The sequence below is a fragment of the Schistocerca gregaria genome, chromosome 2 (assembly GCF_023897955.1).
Source record: "Schistocerca gregaria isolate iqSchGreg1 chromosome 2, iqSchGreg1.2, whole genome shotgun sequence".
Classification (NCBI taxonomy): Eukaryota; Metazoa; Arthropoda; class Insecta; order Orthoptera; family Acrididae; genus Schistocerca; species Schistocerca gregaria.
In genome coordinates this window covers 75,635,473-75,657,230 of record NC_064921.1, presented here as the reverse complement: position 1 = coordinate 75,657,230, position 21,758 = coordinate 75,635,473, and the positions used below count along the sequence as shown (strand labels likewise).

The window sequence follows — 21,758 nt, the reverse complement described above, 5'->3', positions numbered from 1 at the left end:
ATAAAACTACTGCTGCTGGACAAAAACCAATGATTCGCCCATCCAGAAGATGGCCGCTGCAACCGTGGGCGAAACCTTGGTTTTTGTCCAGCAGCAGTAGTTTTATACATTTTGACGCGGTATCATACCCAGAAAACTTTTATGTCAACAGAGCTATTGCTAAGAGTGCTCCAGGGAAGTGTAACAGGATCGGTCTTGTTCTCGATATGCGTAAATGATCTCACGGACTGGGTGAGTAGCAGTCTGCAACTGTTTGATCGCGTCGTTGGGTGAACAGGAAGGTGTCGTCGATGAGTGAGTGTAGGAGGATACAAGATGACTTGGGCAAAAATTCTAGTTGGTTTGATGGACAGCTTGCTCCAATACAGAAAAATGTAAGTCAATGTAGATGAGTAGGAGAAACAGACACGTAATGTTCGGAACAGCATCACAACTGTGTTGTTTGACACTGTCGCCTCGATTAGATACCTACTCGATGTGTGTATCAATGTGAAATCGAACGAGGACGTAACTGCTGTAGTAGGTAAGACGTATGGTCGATTTCGGTACATTTGGAGAATTTTAGGAAAGTGTGGTTCATCCATAAAGGTGACCGCATATGGGACGCTAGTTTAACCCAGTCTTCAATACTGGTCGAGTGTTTGGGATCCGTACCACATCGGAATAAAGACAGACATCGAAGCAAAGTTTGAGGTGTGCTGCTAGATATGTTGCTGGCAAGGTTGATCAACACGTAAGTATTACGGAGATGATTCGTGAAGTGAAATGGGAATCCCCGGAGGGAGGACGACGTTATTTTCGCGGGACACTACCCAGAAAACTTAAAGAGTTTCGAAGTTGACTGCAGAGGGAGTCTACTGTCGCTAACGTTCATTCCGGGTAAGGAGTAAGAAGACGAGACAAATTAGGATTTGAATGGAGGCATAATGGCAGACGTTTTCTCCTCTCTCTGTTTGCGAATGGAACAAGACAGGAGAAAGACTAGCAGTGGTACAAGATACCCTCCGCCATTCACCATGCGGTGGCTTGGGGAGTATGTATGTAGATGCAGATGTAGGGTTTCAGGAAGTGACAGCTTGTGTTTGAGGCATGACGAGAAATTCCACAAAGTAACATTCAGAGGCTGATTGTTTCTGTGCCACTGTGAATTCAAGAGAGCATTCGTGAGCGCAAGGGTCACACTTCATACTGACACTGGCGAATAGAATGAAAGTTTAATCATTTAACACTCGCTCTGTGATGATCATCTCCACAAAGTCTGGTAAACATTGGAGATTTGTTTGATGGTGTAACACGTTCCGTTTCCGTCAGCGTGTACGGAAATTTTAAATCCAATGCGTTTTGGATGACAGAGATATGATTATCAAAGAGCGAGGCTGGGTGTGCTTTGTTTGCCACGTAAGTATTACGTAAGAGCTCCTCGGCGTTTCTTAACACGGCATAGCTTCCAGAGAAATGTCGCTGGTGTTTTATTTGTCATTAAGGCGTATGCCGAGACCCTCTTTACACTGGGTGACGTGACGGGCAGCAAACAACGCTAAGGCAGTTATCAGCGTGCCTAACTAGCCGCAGAGCCGCACTTCCCACTTGCGACACAGTACGGGAGACTCGGTGCCCACATACCCGCCGACAAACACCGCCGCAGCCCCGGGGCATACGCTCACTGCAACTCGTATGGGAACTTTCACGCGAGAAAACGCAGCCTTGTAGTTTAGTAGCGTCACAACATCGCGAATATACTAATCTGAAACGTAAAATGAACGCTTTGCAACAATAGTTTCAATCGGCACGTAAATGTTTTTTTTAAATTACCGTTACCAGTCAAAAACTTTGTTAACTATAGTATTATTTTGCGACATGTTTCGAGGGAATACCTCATCTTCAGGCTAAAGAGCATTACAAAAATAATTTCGCAATAAGATCTTACTGAAGTTACGTAATCTTTTCATAAATGCTGTGGTTATCCTGTGGAAGAAGAGAAAAGTTAGTAAGAGGCGATGTCACTTTGGAAGCTGGAGTGATGTTTGCATGAAAATGTTTTGTAACAGTCACTCATTTGTTCTCCTGATGTGGCACTCTCGTTGTGATGAGCTGAGGTGTTTCCATTTCCGTGGCTCTCTTGATCACTGCTCACAAATTTTCACTAACGTAACAGTAACTTGGAAACACGATCACAAAAACAAATCTGTAGTGCAGTGAACAAGATGGCGTTCAAAATATAGCTGGGTCCGATTTGATTATCGATGTGTCGATCTATGTGGTGTCAGATGTTTACATGTCTTCTGCACGTCTTATCTTATTACAGATGTAGGTGGACGAAATACTTTACAAATTGAGCACCTGTTACAATATTATTGTGCAAGTCATGACATACACTATTTGTTTTTCATATTTCTAAGTTATTGCTGGGGCTAGAGTCAAACGACTGCCTTGTTATGTATCTTTTATTCTAAGAGTACTGTGGTGAAATTGGAAAAGAAATGTGAATTTCTGAAGTCTGACATTTCACTCAGGGTCTCGTTATTACCCAAGTGGCCTTGGATGCATATTTCCATTTCTTCCAATATGTCCATTTCCCAGCTCTTTTCTAAATTATGCAGTACTTTGAGATAATTGTCTATTGTAACACTGTGTCTTGTTTCATATATATATTACGCTATTGCTGATTTATTCGGTTTGCCAAGTCTTAAACAGTCAATGTGTTCTTTAAAGTGGGTTTTAAAATTTCTTCCCGTTTGGCCAATGTAATATTTCTTGCAATGACTGCGTGTAATTTTATAAATTCCTGATGTGTTAAGTTTCTCTGTGTAGGATGTGAGATGCCATGTATCAGTTTCTTTTTTGAAGTTGTTGTAGGTGGCAAAGGTGATCCTGTTTTTTTTTCTGTTACATTAGTGATAATTCGTGATCAAGAGGGCCACGGAAATGGAAACACCTCAGGTCATCACAACGAGACTGCCACACCAGAAACATAAAGTGAGTGACTGTTACATAGCATTTTCATGCAAACATCGGTCCAGCTTTCAGAGTGACATCCCCTCTTACTAAGTTTTCTCTTCTTCCACAGGGTGACCACAGCATTTATGAAAACTCTATGTAACTTCAGTATGATCTTATTGTGAAATTGGTTTTGTAATGCCATTTAGCCTGATGATGAGGTATTCCCTCGAAAAAAAAAATAGTTAACAAAGTTTGTGACTGGGAGCGGTAATTTAAAAAACTTTTACGTACTTCTTGAGACAGTCACGGTCGAAAAATAGTCAAAATGGCTTCAGATAGTTTCAAACGGCCCTTGTGGACTCAAACTGCTAAATTGCATGCAGATTCACAGTGAAATTCTAGCGGTACATGACCCAAATGCAATGTCGCGTCCAGCCGTATTGAAATGATGTGAACAGTTTGACCAAGCCAGCACAGATGCGGGAATGCCGATACGGATGGAAGGCCTCCGACATCGACTACAGATGACAATTTAATTTCCAGGCAGCCTTCTCACAAGGGAAGATCCCCATTGCACCCTCCCCCCTCACCGCCACTACAACTACAACCACCACCACCGCAGATTTACTGGTAAGATGGCCCACAGAATAGCCCGTCAAAAACTGAACACAGATCAAGCATACGAAGAGGAAGAAGATGTGAAAAAAGAAGCAAAATAGTAACAGTGAACTGTTCTTGCTCAAGTTGTGCAACATCAAGCAAATTCAACAGACGGGCGTCCTGGTTGTGTGGTCACGCTGTAGGATTACGAAGCTGGAGATCCGTGTTCAAATCTCTCTCCTATCCTACTTTTTTTTTCGCACAAAATTATGAACTGTCAGACCGGCCATTGACGTGTATGTTCGCTGTATTCAAATTTGTCACTGTGTTATGATGTAACGCCAGTTTGCGACAGCGAAGTGTAAGGAAGGGACCTGCAGACGTACGTACCTCCTATTTGATCTACACAAGTAGCACACATTATGACTCTTTCGTTCCGTTTTGCAAGTTCTGACTCCTGAATTACTTTGTTGCAAGGTAGTTAACAATTGTTTATTTGTTGTTTTCATGTCCTTCAGAGGTCTATGTGGCATCTCACCTGCTCTCACTATTAATCACATTTGCTTGCGACGGTAATATATTCTCGCAAACTGACTCATTTTCTATAACCAATGTATAGTATGACAATTGCCAAGACTAGAGAAGGAGAACTGACAAGTCAATGACCGGACGGAAAATTCATAATTTTTCAACCATAAAAGAGGAACGAGAGAGGTGTGAATACGGATCTTCACGACGCCGTAGCTCTCCGAATTCGCTCGATGTTTCACATCTTGAGCTTGAACCGTTCACTGTTTCTATTTTGCTTTTTTTTTTTAACACTTCAGTAGAGGCTCTTCCCTGTTTTCATGCTTGATCCGTGTTCAGTTTTTGACGGGCTATCCACTGGGCTATTTTACCAACACATGTGAGGGGGGTGCGATGGGTAGCTTTTATTGTCAGCAAACTGAAAGTGTAAGTCCATTATTTGTGTGAGGTTCTTCTTTTTTAAAAAAAAAAAAAAAACTGGATCCCCCCCTTGGTGAGATTTAATGAGATATGGTGGTAACCTATCCCTTCCCCTCACGTGGGGTTTGTCCTATAATTTTAAAATAATTTAATTATTTGACGGGTTACTGTTTCTGCTTCATATCGCTAAAAACCACCTATTATGTTGTTGTTGTTGTTGTTGTTGTCTTCAGTCCTGAGACTGGTTTGATGCAGCTCTCCATGCTACTCTATCCTGTGCAAGCTGCTTCATCTCCCAGTACCTACTGCAACCTACATCCTTCTGAATCTGCTTAGTGTACTCATCTCTCGGTCTCCCTCTACGATTTTTACCCTCCACGCTGCCCTCCAATGCTAAATTTGGGATCCCTTGATGCCTCAAAACATGTCCTACCAACCGATCCCTTCTTCTAGTCAAGTTGTGCCACAAACTTCTCTTCTCCCCAATCCTATTCAATACCTCCTCATTAGTTACGTGATCTATCCACCTTATCTTCAGTATTCTTCTGTAGCACCACATTTCGAAAGCTTCTATTCTCTTCTTGTCCAAACTAGTTATCGTCCATGTTTCACTTCCATACATGGCTACACTCCAAACAAATACTTTCAGAAACGACTTCCTGATACATAAATCTATATTCGATGTTAACAAATTTCTCTTCTTCAGAAACGCTTTCCTTGCCATTGCCAGTCTACATTTTATATCCTCTCTACTTCGACCATCATCAGTTATTTTACTTCCTAAATAGCAAAACTCCTTAACTACTTTAAGTGTCTCATTTCCTAATCTAATTCCCTCAGCATCACCCGATTTAATTTGACTACATTCCATTACCCTCGTCTTGCTTTTGTTAATGTTCATCTTATATCCTCCTTTCAAGACACTGTCCATTCCGTTCAACTGCTCTTCCAAGTCTTTTGCTGTCTCTGACAGAATTACAATGTCATCGGCGAACCTCAAAGTTTTTACTTCGTCTCCATGAATTTTAATACCTACTCCAAATTTTTCTTTTGTTTCCTTTACTGCTTGCTCAATATACAGATTGAATAACATCGGGGAGAGGCTACAACCCTGTCTCACTCCTTTCCCAACCACTGCTTCCCTTTCATGCCCCTCGACTCTTATTACTGCCATCTGGTTTCTGTAAAAATTATAAATAGCCTTTCGCAAAATGTTATCCGTCATAATAATGGGTACTCTCTGAAAATTCTCTGCATTTGGCAGAGACAGTTAATGAAATTAAGCTCGTTATAATTCGTCTTAAACGTAATTATCATTTTCACTTGTAAATTCACAGAAAAAGGATGTAGTACCTATATTTACAAAAGTGTATTACATAATGACTTTAAGACGTGATTAATAACAATTGTGATTAAAAACAATTTATTTTAAACATGCTAAACCTGACTTGTATTCGGACGGGCAAAGAGACAGACGGATAAGAAGGCTCCGCGGAAATAGTATTAATCGTTTTAACGGATCCATAAAAAATTGACCTTCATTTGATATAAACTCATGTTCAGCAAGGAAAAAAAAATATCGAACATCTCGAATGACTAGGGATAGGACATTCATAGTCACAGGACATGTACAATAGAATGTTCTGGAGAAATGATCAGCATTTCAGCCACCTCGGTTCAGCATGTGTCCTGTTGCCTAATAGATACAGGATCCGCTATGGGCCCTGATAACGTTCCATGGGTGATGGCATCGACGCGTAAAGGCGCGAATGGCGTCCTGTGGTAGAACCATCCATGCTGCATTGACCTGGTTCCAAAGTTCTTCTGTGGTGGTTGGCAATGGTTCACTGAGCTGCACCCATCGTTTCACCGAATCCAACACACATTCAACTGGAGTCAAGTCTGGTGATCTCGCGGGCCAAGGGCAAAAGGCTGACATCCTGTGACACCGAGAAGGCACGTGTCCGTGCAGCAACATGTGGTCGTGCATTGTCTTACTGAAAAATGGCGTCTGAAGTACTGTGCAGAAAGGTCGTAGGGTGTCATTCACGTAGATCACACTGGTCACAGTACCATGGACACGCGCCAAATGTGATTTGTCATGGTACCAAATCGCGCCACACACATAAGGCCTAGAGTTGGCGCTGTTTGTCTTGGGGCAACGCAGTCACTGTGATGCCGCTTCCCCCGTCTGCGGTGAACCAAAAATGCGGGCATCATTTTCAAACAAACGGAACCTGGGTTAGTCCGAAGGCACTATCTGATGCCATTCCTGTCCTCAGTGATGTCGTTACATACCCCACTGGCTCTAGCATGTATCTGCACATTCGTCAAACGTAGGCGGAGAAGAGGACGACGTGCACATAAGGCATGCTGTAATAAACGGAGAGGGACTGTCACCCAATATAGTGTACTGTGTGTTACACTGTTCCACTGTTGTGCCAGAGCCGAGGAAGAAACAGAACTGTTGTGCAATGCCATTTGGATGAGGTGTCAATCTTCTCGGGAGGGGAGGGGGGTCTGGGTGGTGCAACCTGACCCATCTCGTTGACGGCCTTCTATTCAGCACACACACCTTGCACTGCCGAAACACTTCCTCCCACACGAGAAACAATTTCCCGGCTGGATGCACCACAGTCTCTAATGCCAAAAACGCACCGTCTTTCAAACTCACTGATCTGACGGTACGGATTGCGCATACGTCTGCGAGGTATGCTGCACGTCTGCTCGAGTCACAATGATCCATTAACCTTCGGATTATAGTGACAACGAAAGCCGCCGGCACATTTTACCGGTAGGCTGTGTTCCGCTGCGATATCGATGTCGACCTTGTACCCGCGGGCCCACGTGGTACAAATGCTACTTATTTCTTCAGAACACACTAACATACAAATCCTGTGAATATGAACGCCCTATCTCTAGTCGATCAAGATATTCTGTTTTTTTTTCTGAACATGAGAGTATCACATACATTAAATGTCATGAAACCTTTACTTACTTTGCAGATGAAAGACAACATTGTTCGTACCTTTATTTGAACCGTATGATTGCGTAGCTTTTCACTCTCTTGATGTATGTGATCACCAAGAGAACTCGCTTGTTGCTACCGGGTTTGTTTCGACTTGTCGGCATGCTGCTTAACATAGACACTGTAAAAATTCAGATACCATTTCATTTTGAACACTATAGCATCGGGTTTGTATACATTGCAGAATATCACGACTGACTCACTGACACGCATTGATTCCTATTGGCGCGGCAAGGTTATCTGACACTTTTGCGGCATTTGGTTCAAATTGGGGAATGCTGACATGCACTAGTGTAGAGCATTCAGTTTACAGAGGGGAAGGGTGGGGGGGAGCACTTTGTTATTTTCTACGCCCAGAATTAATTTTATTTAAAAATGTCCATTACAATAATGTATATTCTTTGAAATAAAAGTTGAACACAGATTTTCATTGCCTTCCCCCCCCCCCCCCCCCCTTTCCATTAAATGAGATTTGGTGAAATTTTGCCGGTCCCCTCATCCCTCCATTTTGAGCTCACTTAATTAATGAACATCCCCAAAGAACATCTAGTGACTATGTTGAGTAACAATGTCACGTATCTGCGTCACTATGATGTATAGTACAGCATTCAATGAAAGTTGCTTGGCCTGGCATTACAATGTGTAACTTAATTTTTCTAGCCCCTCCTAGTTCCGAGCTGTCCAGATATAATATAATAAAACTATGCCAGCGCTTTCAAACAAACAAACACACACACAACATAAGACCACTAGACATATGAGAGGCACAGTAATGAAAATGAAAGCTGCATCCACACTGTGGGTGCAGGTTTGATTTATACCGTTGTACGTATTTGGAGTCAGACTTCTGAGGCTATGAACCCAGTCCCCATCCAAGTTGTACTTTATTGTTTAGAGTGCCTGTTTCTGTAAATTGAAACATATAATTGCATAACAATGGAAACCATAAAAAGTTTTCGTTTTTACTTACTAAGATGACTTTTTCTTCGTTTTCCACATGTACTAACATATGTTGTTGTTGTTGTTGTTGTCTTCAGTCCTGAGACTGGTTTGATGCAGCTCTCCATGCTACTCTATCCTGTGCAAGCTTCTTCATCTCCCAGTACCTACTGCAACCTACATCCTTCCGAATCTGCTTAGTGTATTCATCTCTTGGTCTCCCTCTACGATTTTTACCCTCCACGCTGCCCTCCAATGCTAAATTTGTGATCCCTTGATGCCTCAGAACATGTCCTACCAACCGATCCCTTCTTCTAGTCAAGTTGTGCCACAAACTTCTCTTCTCCCCAATCCTATTCAATACCTCCTCATTAGTTATGTGATGTACCCATCTAATCTTCAGCATTCTTGTGTAGCACCACATTTCGAAGACTTCTATTCCCTTCTTGTCCAAACTATTTACCGTCCATGTTTCACTTCCATACATGGCTAAATTCCATTCAAATACTTTCAGAAACGACTTCCTGAGACTTAAATATATACTCGATGTTAACAAATTTCTCTTCTTCAGAAACGCTTTCCTTGCCATTGCCAGTCTACATTTTATATCCTCTCTACTTCGACCATCAGTTATTTTGCTCCCCAAATAGCAAAACTCCTTAACTACTTTAAGTGTCTCATTCCCTAATCTAATTCCCTGAGCATCATCCGATTTAACTTGACTACATTCCATTATCCTCGTTTTTCTTCTGTTGATGTTCATCTTATATCCTACATTCAAGACACTGTCCATCCGTTCAACTGCTCTTCCAAGTCCTTTGCCGTCTCTGACAGAATTACAATGTCATCGGCGCACCTCAATGTTTTTACTTCTTCTCCATGAATTTTAATACCTACCCAAATTTTTCTTTTGTTTCCTTTACTGCTTGCTCAAAATACAGATTGAATAACATCGGAGAGAGACTACAACTCTGTCTCACTCCCTTCCCAACCACTGCTTCCCTTTCGTGTCCCTCGACTCTAATAACTGCCATCTGGTTTCTGTACAAATTGTAAATAGCCTTTCGCTCCCTGTATTTTACCCCTGCCACCTTCAGAATTTGAAAGAGAGTATTCCACTCAACATTGTAAAAAGCTTTCTCTAAGTCTACAAATGCTAGAAACGTAGGTTTGCCCTTCCTTAATCTAGCTTCTAAGATAAGTCGTAGGGTGAGAATTGCCTCATGTGTTCCAACATTTCTACGGAATTCAAACTGATCCTCCACGAGGTCGGCTACTACTAGTTTTTCCATTCGTCTGTAGAGAATTCGCGTTAGTATTTTGCAGCTGTGAGTTATTAAACTGATAGTTCGGTAATTTTCACATCTGTCAACACCTGCTTTCTTTGGGATTGAAATTATTATATTCTTCTTGAAGTCGGAGGGTATTTCGCCTGTCTCATACATCTTGCTCACCAGATGGTAGAGTTTTGTCAGGACTGGCTCTCCCAAGGCCGTCAGTAGTTCCAATGGAATGTTGTCTACTCCGGGGGCCTTGTTTCGACTCAGGTCTTTCAGTGCTCTGTTAAACTCTTCACGCACTATCGTATCTCCCATTTCATCTCCATCTACATCCTCTTCCATTTCCATAATATTGTCCTCAAGCACATCGCCCTTGTATAGACCCTCTATATACTCCTTCCACCTTTCTGCTTTCCCTTCTTTGCTTAGAACTGGGTTTCCACCTGAGCTCTTGATGTTCATACAAGTGGTTCTCTTATCTCCAAAGGTATTTTTAATTTTCCTGTAGGCAGTATCTATCTTACCCCTAGTGAGATAAGTCTCTACAGCCTTACATTTGTCCTCTAGCCATCCCTGTTTAGCCATTTTGCACTTCCTGTCGATCTCATTTTTGAGACGTCTGTATTCCTTTTTGCCTGCTTCATTTACTGAATTTTTATATTTTCTCCTTTCATCAATTAAATTCAATATTTCTTCTGTTACCCAAAGATTTCTAGCAGCCCTCGTCTTTTTACCTACTTGATCCTCTGCTGCCTTCACTACTTCATCCCTCAGAGCTACCCATTTTTCTTGTACTGTGTTTCTTTCCCCCATTCCTGTTAATTGTTCCCTTATGCTCTCCTTGAAACTCTGTACAACCTCTGGTTCTTTCAGCTTATCCAGATCCCATGTCCTTAAATTCCCACCTTTTTGCAGTTTCTTCAGTTTTAACCCACAGGTCATAACCAATAGATTGTGGTCAGAGTCCACATCTGCCCCTGGAAATGTCCTACAATTTAAAACCTGATTCCTAAATCTCTGTCTTACCATTATATAACCTATCTGATACCTTTTAGTATCTCCAGGATTCTTCCATGTATACAACCTTCTTTTATGATTCTTGAATCAAGTGTTAGCTATGAGTAAGTTATGCTCTGTGCAAAATTCTACCAGACGGCTTCCTCTTTCATTTCTTAGCCCCAATCCATAATCACCTACTATGTTTCCTTCTCTCCCTTTTCCTACTGACGAATTCCAGTCACGCATGACTATTAAATTTTCGTCTCCCTTCACTACCTGAATAATTTCTTTTATCTCATCATACATTTCGTCAATTTCTTCATCATCTGCAAAGCTAGTTGGCATATAAACTTGTACTACTGTTGTGGGCATGGGCTTTGTGTCTATCTTGGCCACAATAATACGTTCACTATGCTGTTTGTAGTAGCTTACCCGCACTCCAATTTTTTTTATTCATTATTAAACCTACTCCTGCATTAGCCCTATTTGATTTTGTATTTATAGCCCTGTATTCACCTGACCAAAAGTCTTGTTCCTTCTGCCACCGAACTTCACTAATTCCCACTATATCTAACTTTAACCTACCTGCCCGATTAAGGGATCTGACATTCCACGCTCCGACCCGTAGAACGCCAGTTTTCTTTCTCCTGATAACGACATCCTCCTGAGTAGTCCCCGCCCGGAGATCCGAATGGGGACTATTTTACCTCCCGAATATTTTACCCAAGAGGACGCCATCATCATTTAATCATACAGTAAAGCAGCATGTCCTTGGGAAAAATTACGGCTGTAGTTTCCCCTTGCTTTCAGCCGTTCGCAGTACCAGCACAGCAAGGCCGTTTTGGTTAATGTTGCAAGGCCAGATCAGTCAATCATCCAAACTGTTGCCCCTGCAACTACTGAAAAGGCTGCTGCCCCTCTTCAGGAACCTCACGTTTGTCTGGCCTCTCAACAGATACCCCTCCGTTGTGATTGCACCTACGATACGGCCATATGTATCGCTGAGGCACGCAAGCCTCCCCACCAACGGCAAGGTCCATGGTTCTCTCCATATCATGACGGACCTGTAATACTTTGAAATCAATTATTAAATTACGAAATAAAATGATTGTACTAATGTAGACTTTACCGGGGTATATTGTTGACGAAAAGCCCCCGGTTTTCCAGCCGAACTGCAGTGTTGAAAGCTGCGACGTTTCAACCACTGTCATAGTCATCATCTTCCTGCTGGAAAATGAGTATGGCACTCGTCGAAACGTCGCAGCATTTCAACACTTCCGCACGGTTGGAAGCGTAGGGCTTTTTATAAATACAATTGCTTGTTCCAGTTGTTCAAAAGTTTGTAACTTTTTCCAAGTTCTGCAGACTTCCGGACAGCTAGCAAGAAAAACATTTCTGAAAAAGAGAAAATTGTTGACTTCTAATACAGGGTGTTTCAGAGTGAAGTTTTAAAAATTTGGAGACAGTTTCATTACACCAAAACAAGAAAAAAAATCCATTAAACACCGGCTCTAAGATGCATATCCTAAAAGCTATGAGCACTTCTTCTTCGATACCGCTTTGCTTTCCACATTTGGGAGGGGCAGTATGGACCAAAATAAGAAAAAAATGTCTAGTAAACATGGCCTCCAAAGCAGATACCTTACGACCTAGGAGCACTTGTTTAGTGGAAGAGATGTGTTTCATAGTAGCGAATATGAACAAGTCCTCATCGCTCTAAAGCTATTCTTTTTAGAGCTCATGTGTACGGGACATTTTTTTCGTGTTTCGTCCATATTATATCCTCCCAAAATACGGAAAGCAGATAAATTGTAGTAGAAGAGATGCATTTCACAGTATCGAGGTTCAAGATGTGCACACAGCTCTTAAGGTATGCATTTTAGGGCCCGTGTTTACTGGACTTCTTTTCGTGTTTTGTAAAAGGAGCCTGTCCCCACATTTTCAAAACGTCGTACTGTATAAATTTAAATGTTAAGAAGTATTTTCTGAAGGTGTACGTCTGGAGTGTAGCCCTGTATGGAAGTGAAACGTGGAGGATAGGCAATTCAGACAAAAAGAAGGTAGAAGCTTTTTAAATGTGATGTTATAGGATAATGCTGAAGATTAGATGAGTAAATCTAATAAAAATGGAGGAAGCACTGAATTCAATTATGGGGAAAAAAAATTTACGGCACAACTTGACTAAAAGAAGGGCTTGGTTCATACGATGCATCCTGAGACACCAAGGAATCGTTAATTTGGTCATGTGGAGTGGAGGGAGGGTGAAAACCGTAGGGAGAGACAAGGCTCGAATATTAACAAGCATTTTCAAATGGGTATAGGTAGCAGCAGTTATGTCGAGATGAAGAGGATAGACTAGTATGTGGAGCCGCATCAAACAAGTCTTCAGATTGAGGACCACAACAGCAGTAGGATACAAATTGCACACTAGAAAAAACTCGAGGAATAAATTTTACTGCTTGAAAGGTAGACATGAATAAGGAGATAGTTAAAAGATACTGAGAAAATCTACATTCAATGTTATGACGACGAACGAATAGTCGCAAATGGTGACTGGTGGCCAATGCTAAACAGAAATCTATACACCACAGCAGGTTTGGCAGTAACGTCGATAAGGTGCTGGCTACATGGTCTGGATCTGGTGGCCAATGCTAAACAGAAATCTATACACCACAGCAGGTTTGGCAGTAACGTCGATAAGGTGCTGGCTACATGGTCTGGATCTGCAACGACTAAAATAATTAGGAGTCGTTAGTAAAAAAAGAATATACATTGCACTTAACTGGTCGTACAGGATTCTTTTTGGCTGCATACATATAATTATAAACAGATAACTATTGAGGCCTAACCTAGGCCATACGCTGCTAAGCGTTTTGTTAGAGGTTGCTTCCTAACAGCTGAAGGCTGTGCTACTTTTACTGCTTGAGGTCCCGAGCAAGAGTGGGCGAGAGCTCGCTAGAAACTTGGTACAAGCCGCGGAGCGGCGCTGGTCGCAACTCGCGGGTCCAACTATACTAATACGGACCGCGGTCGATAACTGCAACTCCTAACAAGTGTGGCATCGAACGTTAATACCACATTAAATATGTTTTTGTTGATAAATTTATTTCCTTGTTTAAAACGCTGGAATGAACGCTACATCGCAGTCACTTGAGAAGAAGCACTACCTAATGTAGGCAAAGAATCTACTGTGGTTTTACTGATCCTGGAATTCGCTAGACATTATTTATAAAAGCCATGGAAAACTGAAACGTAAGTGGTCGAAAGCGGCAATCACCTCGTTCGTTCCGAGTACGAGTACAGTCTCTTTTGGTATTTCTGTCTTACAACAGGTGTTTGCTGGATTTCTTTCCTCTATCCTGTGCTTCTTCCTTAATTTCATTTTAAGTTCGTCTTTTTTAAATGCCATCCAGTATTCCTAGCCTTCTTCCTCTCTATCTCTCTATCCCCAGTGGCTCTTCGTTGCAGACATTTCCATCGCAATATACATTCCAACCAGGTGATCCCTTCATTTTTATCTCTCCCACCAGCTTTCTTTCATCTTGTTAGAAATTGCTGTTAGAATACTTGTTAGAAACACTTCTTCATTCGCCATTCTGTCGGTCCATTTCACTTTTAGCAATTTTCTCCACAATCACTATCCACGCATTTTTTCAGTTTCTTTTTGGCTGTCCGTTCTTCACTACAATACGATGATAAAACTATATAAAACAACTGACGAATGTTTTCTTTAATTCTATTGGTATTACTTTTTCTGTCAACAATCCTATCACATTTTCAAAAGCTATCCCCCCCCCCTCCCCCCGCCCGCCGGTATTCTACACCTTATTTCCTCCACACAGTTCCCTTCTCTGCCACTAAACTTCCTAGGCACATAAAACATTTTACCTTTCCGAAGTTAGACTCTCAAACGATATTTTGACAGAACTTCCACGTTTGCCTATTCTCATCACTTTGGTCTTTCCTATATCTATCTTCATTCCACACTCTTTTCCCCCTTTTACGATATTCTCTATCATCAGCCAACACAACATAAATGTAGAAAAGCACCGGTGACAAACACCACCTTTGTCTATCACGTCTTGCAATACCTGCCGCATCAGTTTCCTCATCATCAACCCTTACCACCACTTTCTGTTCTGTATGTCCCCTTCCAGTCCGTACCTGTGGGCAGGCCCTGTTCGACGCCGCCTCCCTTCCGCTCGCTTTTGTTTCGCGCATTTTTACCCTTGTCAGTTTTCTCTACTAACTGCGATAGGCACTGCATGCAAAGTTTGGCGACCCAAGCGGCAGCTCCTAATTGTGGTAAGTCTCATACAGGAATCTTAAGGCACCAGTAAAGCAGCAAAATTGCTTGTCAAAATCGACCTTGTCTACCAGCGGATTTGTCCAACGAGATCGTACACGTACAAACGAAATATGCCAGTTTAACCTCACCCTGAAGCAGCCACCCTTCGAATCATCAATGGCACTTCTTCCAGCAAGGGAGGCAAAGTCAACCGCTGTTCCGGACTGTTAGGCGCCATGTAAGGAAGACTGGTCCCAAAATACGGTCACCAATTATTCCGGCCCACATATGCTGTACCGATGCTGATGATTCGCTGTCCCCATACCATGAGGGTTCTGCATACTATCCCACAGATGACTGTTATGAAAATTGAAGATACCACTCCGTGTAAAGGTGGCCTCATCTGTGAATAGGATGGATGACACAGATCCTAAGTGATAAGGGTAGTAACAATTGTCATGAAGAATGTTCCACACGGTCGTCTGGCTTATCCTGTACTGGTGGGCCAAGTGCCTTGTACTGACACGGCGGTCGCCTTCCACAGTGTTAATCACATTTTCCTCCATGTCTGGTGTCCGAACATTTCGGGTAAGTACTTCATGATTTCCTGCTTTCTGAAACAACCTAGTCTCAAACAAACGGCGAAACACTGTTGTAAACGTTGAATGCTATGTTTGTTGCTGACGGGGATAGGTCTCCTGATACTACCTTGCTGCCCACCATCCACTGCATTTTGCCTTTCCGTAAGTAAAGACAATGTTGGCACGTTCTCGATTGGGAACCATTTTGTACAACGCTGTATCATTCCCAATGCAAGCTCAGTCAGCAAGAAAAGTGAATCGGACACAACATTACCAGTTACTATGGCAGGAGAGGGTGTTATGGCATGACGTATGAGGAACAATACCACCCTCTAGAAGGAAACCATGTAGACTCTAGCTGTGGCTGCATGCTACAGCGCATATGAGACCGCAGTCTCTGTAACGAAGTATGGTTGAATAAATGATCTCCAGCAAGGAAACAATGCGTTCCCGAAGTTGCGCATTCTCTCATCGATCAATCCCTACAGTTTGTACACGGTGGAAAAAATCACCCTGTACATGCGGAAATCAACGTAGTGGCGACACGGGGCCGCAGATGGAAAAAATCCAATGACATACGAGCACATTGTTATGACCCGGCGCCTGTGAATGAATGCCTCGCTGTTCGCTTTCTACCGTCTTGAGGGTGTGTGCAAGGTTGCTCTGCAAAGCAAGGTACGTCGTAAATGGAAATGTCGTGTGACTAGGGCTTCCCGTCGGGTAGTCCGTTCGCCGGGTGCAAGTCTTTCGAGTTGACGCCACTTCGGTGACTTGCCTGTCGATGAGGATGAAATGATGATGGTAAAGACAACAGAACACCCAGTCCCTGAGGGGAGAAAATCTGCGGCCCAGCCGGGAATCGAACCCGGGCCCTTAGGACTGAGATTCCGTCGCGCTGACCACTCAGCTACCAGGGGCGGGACAAGGTACGTGGTGATCTGTGGCAAATATCATGACGGAGTGTAATGCTGGTGGAGGTACAAGTGTTTCGGAGAACATCGTACAGCACACATTCTCGAATATGGGGCTCCATAACCTGCAATCCTTACGTGTTCCCATGTAACCAACGACATCGTTAATTACTATTGCAGGTCATCCAGAATCGACAGTGGGTCAATCGAAACGTACCAAATGGTCGGACGAATCACGTCTCATGTTACAGCAGATCAACAATCGTGTCCAGAAACAGTTTGTTCACGGCACTGGCTGCTCGCAATATGAACAGCGCCACGAACACAAGTCGGGAGTGGGGGTGGTGGGAGGAAACGACATTTACCCATAAAGGAATTTTCAAATCCACGCCCCGGAGAATCGGTGCTGTATTGTGATCCAAATATGGTTCAAATGGCTCTGAACACTATGGGACTTAACATCTGAGGTCATCAGTCCCCTAGACTTAGAACTACTTCATCCTAACTAACCTAAGGTCATCACACACCTCTATGCCCGAGGCAGGATTCGAACCTGCGACCGTAGCAGCAGCGCGGTTCCGGACTTAAGCGCCTAGAACCGCTCGGTCACACCTGCCGGCGATCCAAATATGGACCAACACACTATCATGCAGGTGATCATAAAGTTTCAGATCATTTACTTCCGTTTCCAGTTTGGTGTGTCATGCCCAAAAACCTTTCCATATTGTTGACTATAGGATGGTACTGCACGAGCACTCTCACTGCCTGGGGCACGTGCAGCATGGTCAGTTACAGCAACAGCCACATTGTTAATAACTTCCACCAATACAGGACGCCTTCCTCTTTCAGGTGCCATACCAAGCTAACCGTGTTTTCGAATTCCGTTATCGTCTCCTTTAAACCATTTAATGACATCCGGCCCGCCCTCAGATCTTTCAGACGGCGATATTCTCTCAGTGCAGCACTGTAATTGCTGCCTTTCACATTAAACAGTTTCTCTAACAGCGCACGGTCTCTCTTCTCAATAGCCATACTGTTCACTCACTTTATAGCTTGTCAAATGGCAGCATCGATGTCACACCGCCATACAAACATCTTACAGCGCCAGATTTTCACCTGGTGGACAAAATTGGAACTAATGTTTTTTTCCAGTGTAAATTCGCTCCACATTAACGCATTGGTATACCTACCCAGTTTCGCTGGCATACGATAATTACAGCCAGAAGTGGACGTCTTTCAGTAGTTACACTTCAATTATAACCACCTGGTATGTTGAGCCGTGCTGCGGCTCGCGTTGGAGCTGTTTGTAGGTTTTCTCCTTCTGTTGGAGGCCACATGGTATCGTTTAGTTGTCATGGTTGCGGTTGTCTGTCTTCTTCTAGTGTTGACTGGCGCCACTCGGTTTAGCAAGCGTGGCCTGTCCGCTAGTGGCAGCAGCGGCTGTTATCGATATGTGGTAACTGTTGTCCTATCTTTGGGGCGACGTCGTTTTTGCGGGTCGTGTGAGTGGGCCAGTTCGGTTGGGCACTCAGGAGGAGCCAGGTCCGCGTAGTGCAAGAACACTCCGGGATCGCTGGCGACACGCGTGGACTTGTGCACAACCTCGTCATAAACCGGATCCAGCAAGCTTTAATATGAGTGCATTTTAATCCAAGTAGAGAAACATCCACCACTGTGATACCTCGTGATTCTCCAGTGACTTGGGTTCGTGTTGCTGCTCGTAGTGTCGCCGAGGCGAAGAGCAGCGAGTGGAGTGCTTTCTACTCTGGTGGTAGTGGTTCCTTTCTAGTTCCGGACGCTCTAAACACAGTATTCAGGAGACGTAGTGCAGACCGCCGGTTCCGGCTTTGGCGTATTGTTCCATCGTTGCATTTGGTTTATCGAACGTCAGGCAGCTTCAGCAAGATTATCGTTAATCATTCGTTAGACTGCCACTAGTCTGAGTTACCATCTTGTGAAGTGAATGCAACTCTTGGCTGCATATTTCATCGCTCGCGAAAGTGTTTGCTGTCGGACTTTCTCATAGGTCGATTCGTGGAGCAACGTCTGTGGTCCCTTCGTTCTTGTAAGATGTGTGTCCTAAAAGGAGGTCTGATGGCCAGTAGTTCAGTGTTACACTGCTTCAGACTATGTTTTCTGCGGGTATAGTCTGCCTCAGTACCCTTTAAGGAACTAATATACTGGTACTTGTGTTTATTATTGTATTATTTATTACAATATCTTGTAAGCATACGTTAAAGGTTATATATGTCTAGCTAATAGTTGTGGTCGCCTTCTGGAATAAACCTAGCAGTGTAGTGTTCAGTGGATGTTAAGGGTTGTGTTACCAAGTTTACCATCATCTTATTTCACCCGCTTGGTGATCAGTTACTTGTTTTTTTAATTGACCTTTGCTATTGTGTTTGCTGTTATACAGCAGGTTTCGAAATTTTTATATTATTGCCGTTCCTGGCATGTAAGGTCTTCAGCCGTGATTGTGGTCATTTGCCTTAAAATTTTAATTTGGGATTTGTATTATAGCAGAAAGCGTTTACTGTCATTCCTGCCGTCTGATGCCTTCTGTTGTTTGTGGCGACTTACCTTTAATATTTCAATAGCTGTAAGTTGTAAATTGCAGCGAGTTCTTAACCAATTCTTAATTTACTGTCATTCTTGGCGTGTAAGACCTTCAGCCGTGATTGCGGTCACTTGCTTTCAAATTCTAATTCGATATTTGTATTTACGCAGTAAGCCTTTACAACCTTATTGATTACCATTCCTGGTGCCTGATGTCTTCTGCTGTGTTTGTGGTGACTTGCCTTTAATATTTCAAAGCCTGTAATTTCTAACTTGCAGCGAGTTTTAAACAATTTTAAATTTACTGCCATTCCTGGTGTGTAAGGCCTTCTACCAATATCACTGTGGCTTGCTTTTAAATCATTATCTGCTCTATCTATTTTTTATGGTGATTTACTAAATTGCAACTGACTGAAAACACTATTATTTACACAGTTGTTTATTTCTTCATTGACAACGTGTGGTATTTATATTTATTGTTGAGTCTGTAATTACTGGTTTACAATAAATTGTGTGTAACTGTAAAAGGCAACCAATAGTAACTGATTACGGACCCATCAATAATGGTAACTGAATCCTGCCTTCCTTTGACTACCAGGTTTTATATGTGTTGAGCTGGCCGGTGTGGCCGAGTGGTTCTAGGGGCTACAGTCTGGAACTGTGCGACCGCTACGGTCGCAGGTTCGAATCCTGCCTCGGGCATGGATGTGTGTGATGTCCTTAGGTTAGTTAGGTTTAAGTAGTTCTAAGTTCTAGGGGACTGATGACCTCAGATATTAAGTCCCATAGCGCTGAGAGCCATTTGAGCCATTTTGTATGTGTTGAGAGTTTCTGAGCCTCTAGACAATATATTTTCTCCTTCCACAAATGTGCTGGTTCATATGGCTATTCGAGACAATAGTGGAAAAAAAGAACGAGCTTTAAAAATACAGTGAGCGTGGAAATGGACTGTGTTTGTTACTAATTAAAGTACACCCTGTGAGCAAATTTTGGGCATGGTAACCCGTCTCACATCTTTGGTACCCCAAGCGGCGGCTTGAGACTTGAACGGGCTCTGCGTATAGAATTAAATAATTGGATTTAAAAAAAAAAGGAGGAACACCAACTGCGACATAATCGTGTACTTGTGTACAGTGATCCAATACTGTCAATTTTTTTTTTATTCCAGTCTCTGACCACAATATCAGTTCTTTAGATGATGACCGGTTTCAGCCCGTAATGACCATCCTCAGATCTAAAATATATAAATATATACACCTAGTGAGCAGTGTGTCTTTCAACATAAAACAGCAATATGTATCACAATATAATGTCACACAACCAGGGAAATGTATAGATAATATGGTATAACGTAACTTTTTCACACCATGTCCTAAAGCGATAAGGCCAATATGGCATGGTCAAAACATATAAATGTAATCAGCAGAGCATCGTCACATGGATCTAAAATAAGGTGTAGAATAAGCCACATCGTTCACATCTGGAATCTCTTCTTTCCTCGCTTCCTTTTCCCTTCTACATAACCTCCTAAAACTGTTTTTATCAGTCCATCATTCTTTCTTAATATATGCCCAATCCAATTTATTTTTCTTATGTTTATTACATCTACTAACTGTCTTTTCTCTCCCACTCTTCTCAGTACCTCTTCATTTTTTACTCTGTCCATCCAACTTATTCTTTCCATTCTCCGCCATGTCCAGATCTCAAAAGCCTCTAGCCTTTCTCTGTCTTTCTTCCCCATAGTCCATGTTTCAGCGCCATATCGAAGAACACTCCATACAAGACATTTTATGAGTGTCTTCCTGAGTTCTCTGTCCAGACCGCTGCAGAAAATTCTCCTTTTCTTATAAAACGCCTCTTTTGCCATTGCTATCCTTGTTTTAATTTCTGTGGTGCACTTCCAGTCGGTGTCTATCCTTCTTCCAAGATACTTAAAATTTTGCACCTGTTCTGGTGTTTCTCCATTGAGCACAATTTTTATTTCTTTATTTCCTCCTAGTGCCTATACCTTTGTTTTATTGGTGTTAATTTTCATTCCAATTTTTTCCAGTTAGTTTCAATGCTGTCCACCAAATTCTGTAATTCTTTTAACCCTGTGGCTAGAAGGACCATGTCATCAGTAAACCTCAAACACCCTACTCTTCGTCCTCCAATGTCTATATGACATCTAAAAAAGAGACAGATCAATGATCAGCGCCTTCTGTTGGGTCGGCCGCTAGGATGTTAGGAACATTGAACACTGAACGAGCCTAAATGAAGGCGTTCCAAAAAGGAATAGTTCCAAAAGATAACGAATTTGCCCATTTCTACTCTTGACAAGACTTCCCCCCCCCCCCCCCCCACCAAAAAAAAGGGAGGGATCATAACCAAAAGTTGAAATTCTACGCTTGTAAAGGTAGTGCAGAAGCGAAAAGGTTAGCGCCGGTATGAATGCAACGCGCGGTCCCCGCCCTAAATCTGTCGCCGTGAGCAGGGGACAGATCGTGCCGCACGTACTAGGAATATGAGCCCGGCCGGGCAGTGAACCTGCCGAGCATACAGTTCGCTGTCAGCGCCTGCCGGGGGCGGAGAGGGGCCGGCCCAAGTTTGCAAGAAAACGCGCGCGGAGGCGGTGGGGGTGGCGCCGCCGGGTGGCGCGCCGCGAGTCTGCGGAAAATAATAGCGGGCGCGTGCAGCTGCTGCCAACAG

At 42.9% G+C, this 21,758-nt stretch overlaps 1 protein-coding gene across 3 annotated transcripts in view; it reads right to left on the bottom strand.

The window, feature by feature from the left end:
- Positions 1 to 21,758, bottom strand: part of LOC126336348 (solute carrier organic anion transporter family member 4A1) — an 840,769-nt gene that overhangs the window by 665,730 nt on the left and 153,281 nt on the right. The window lies entirely within an intron of this gene.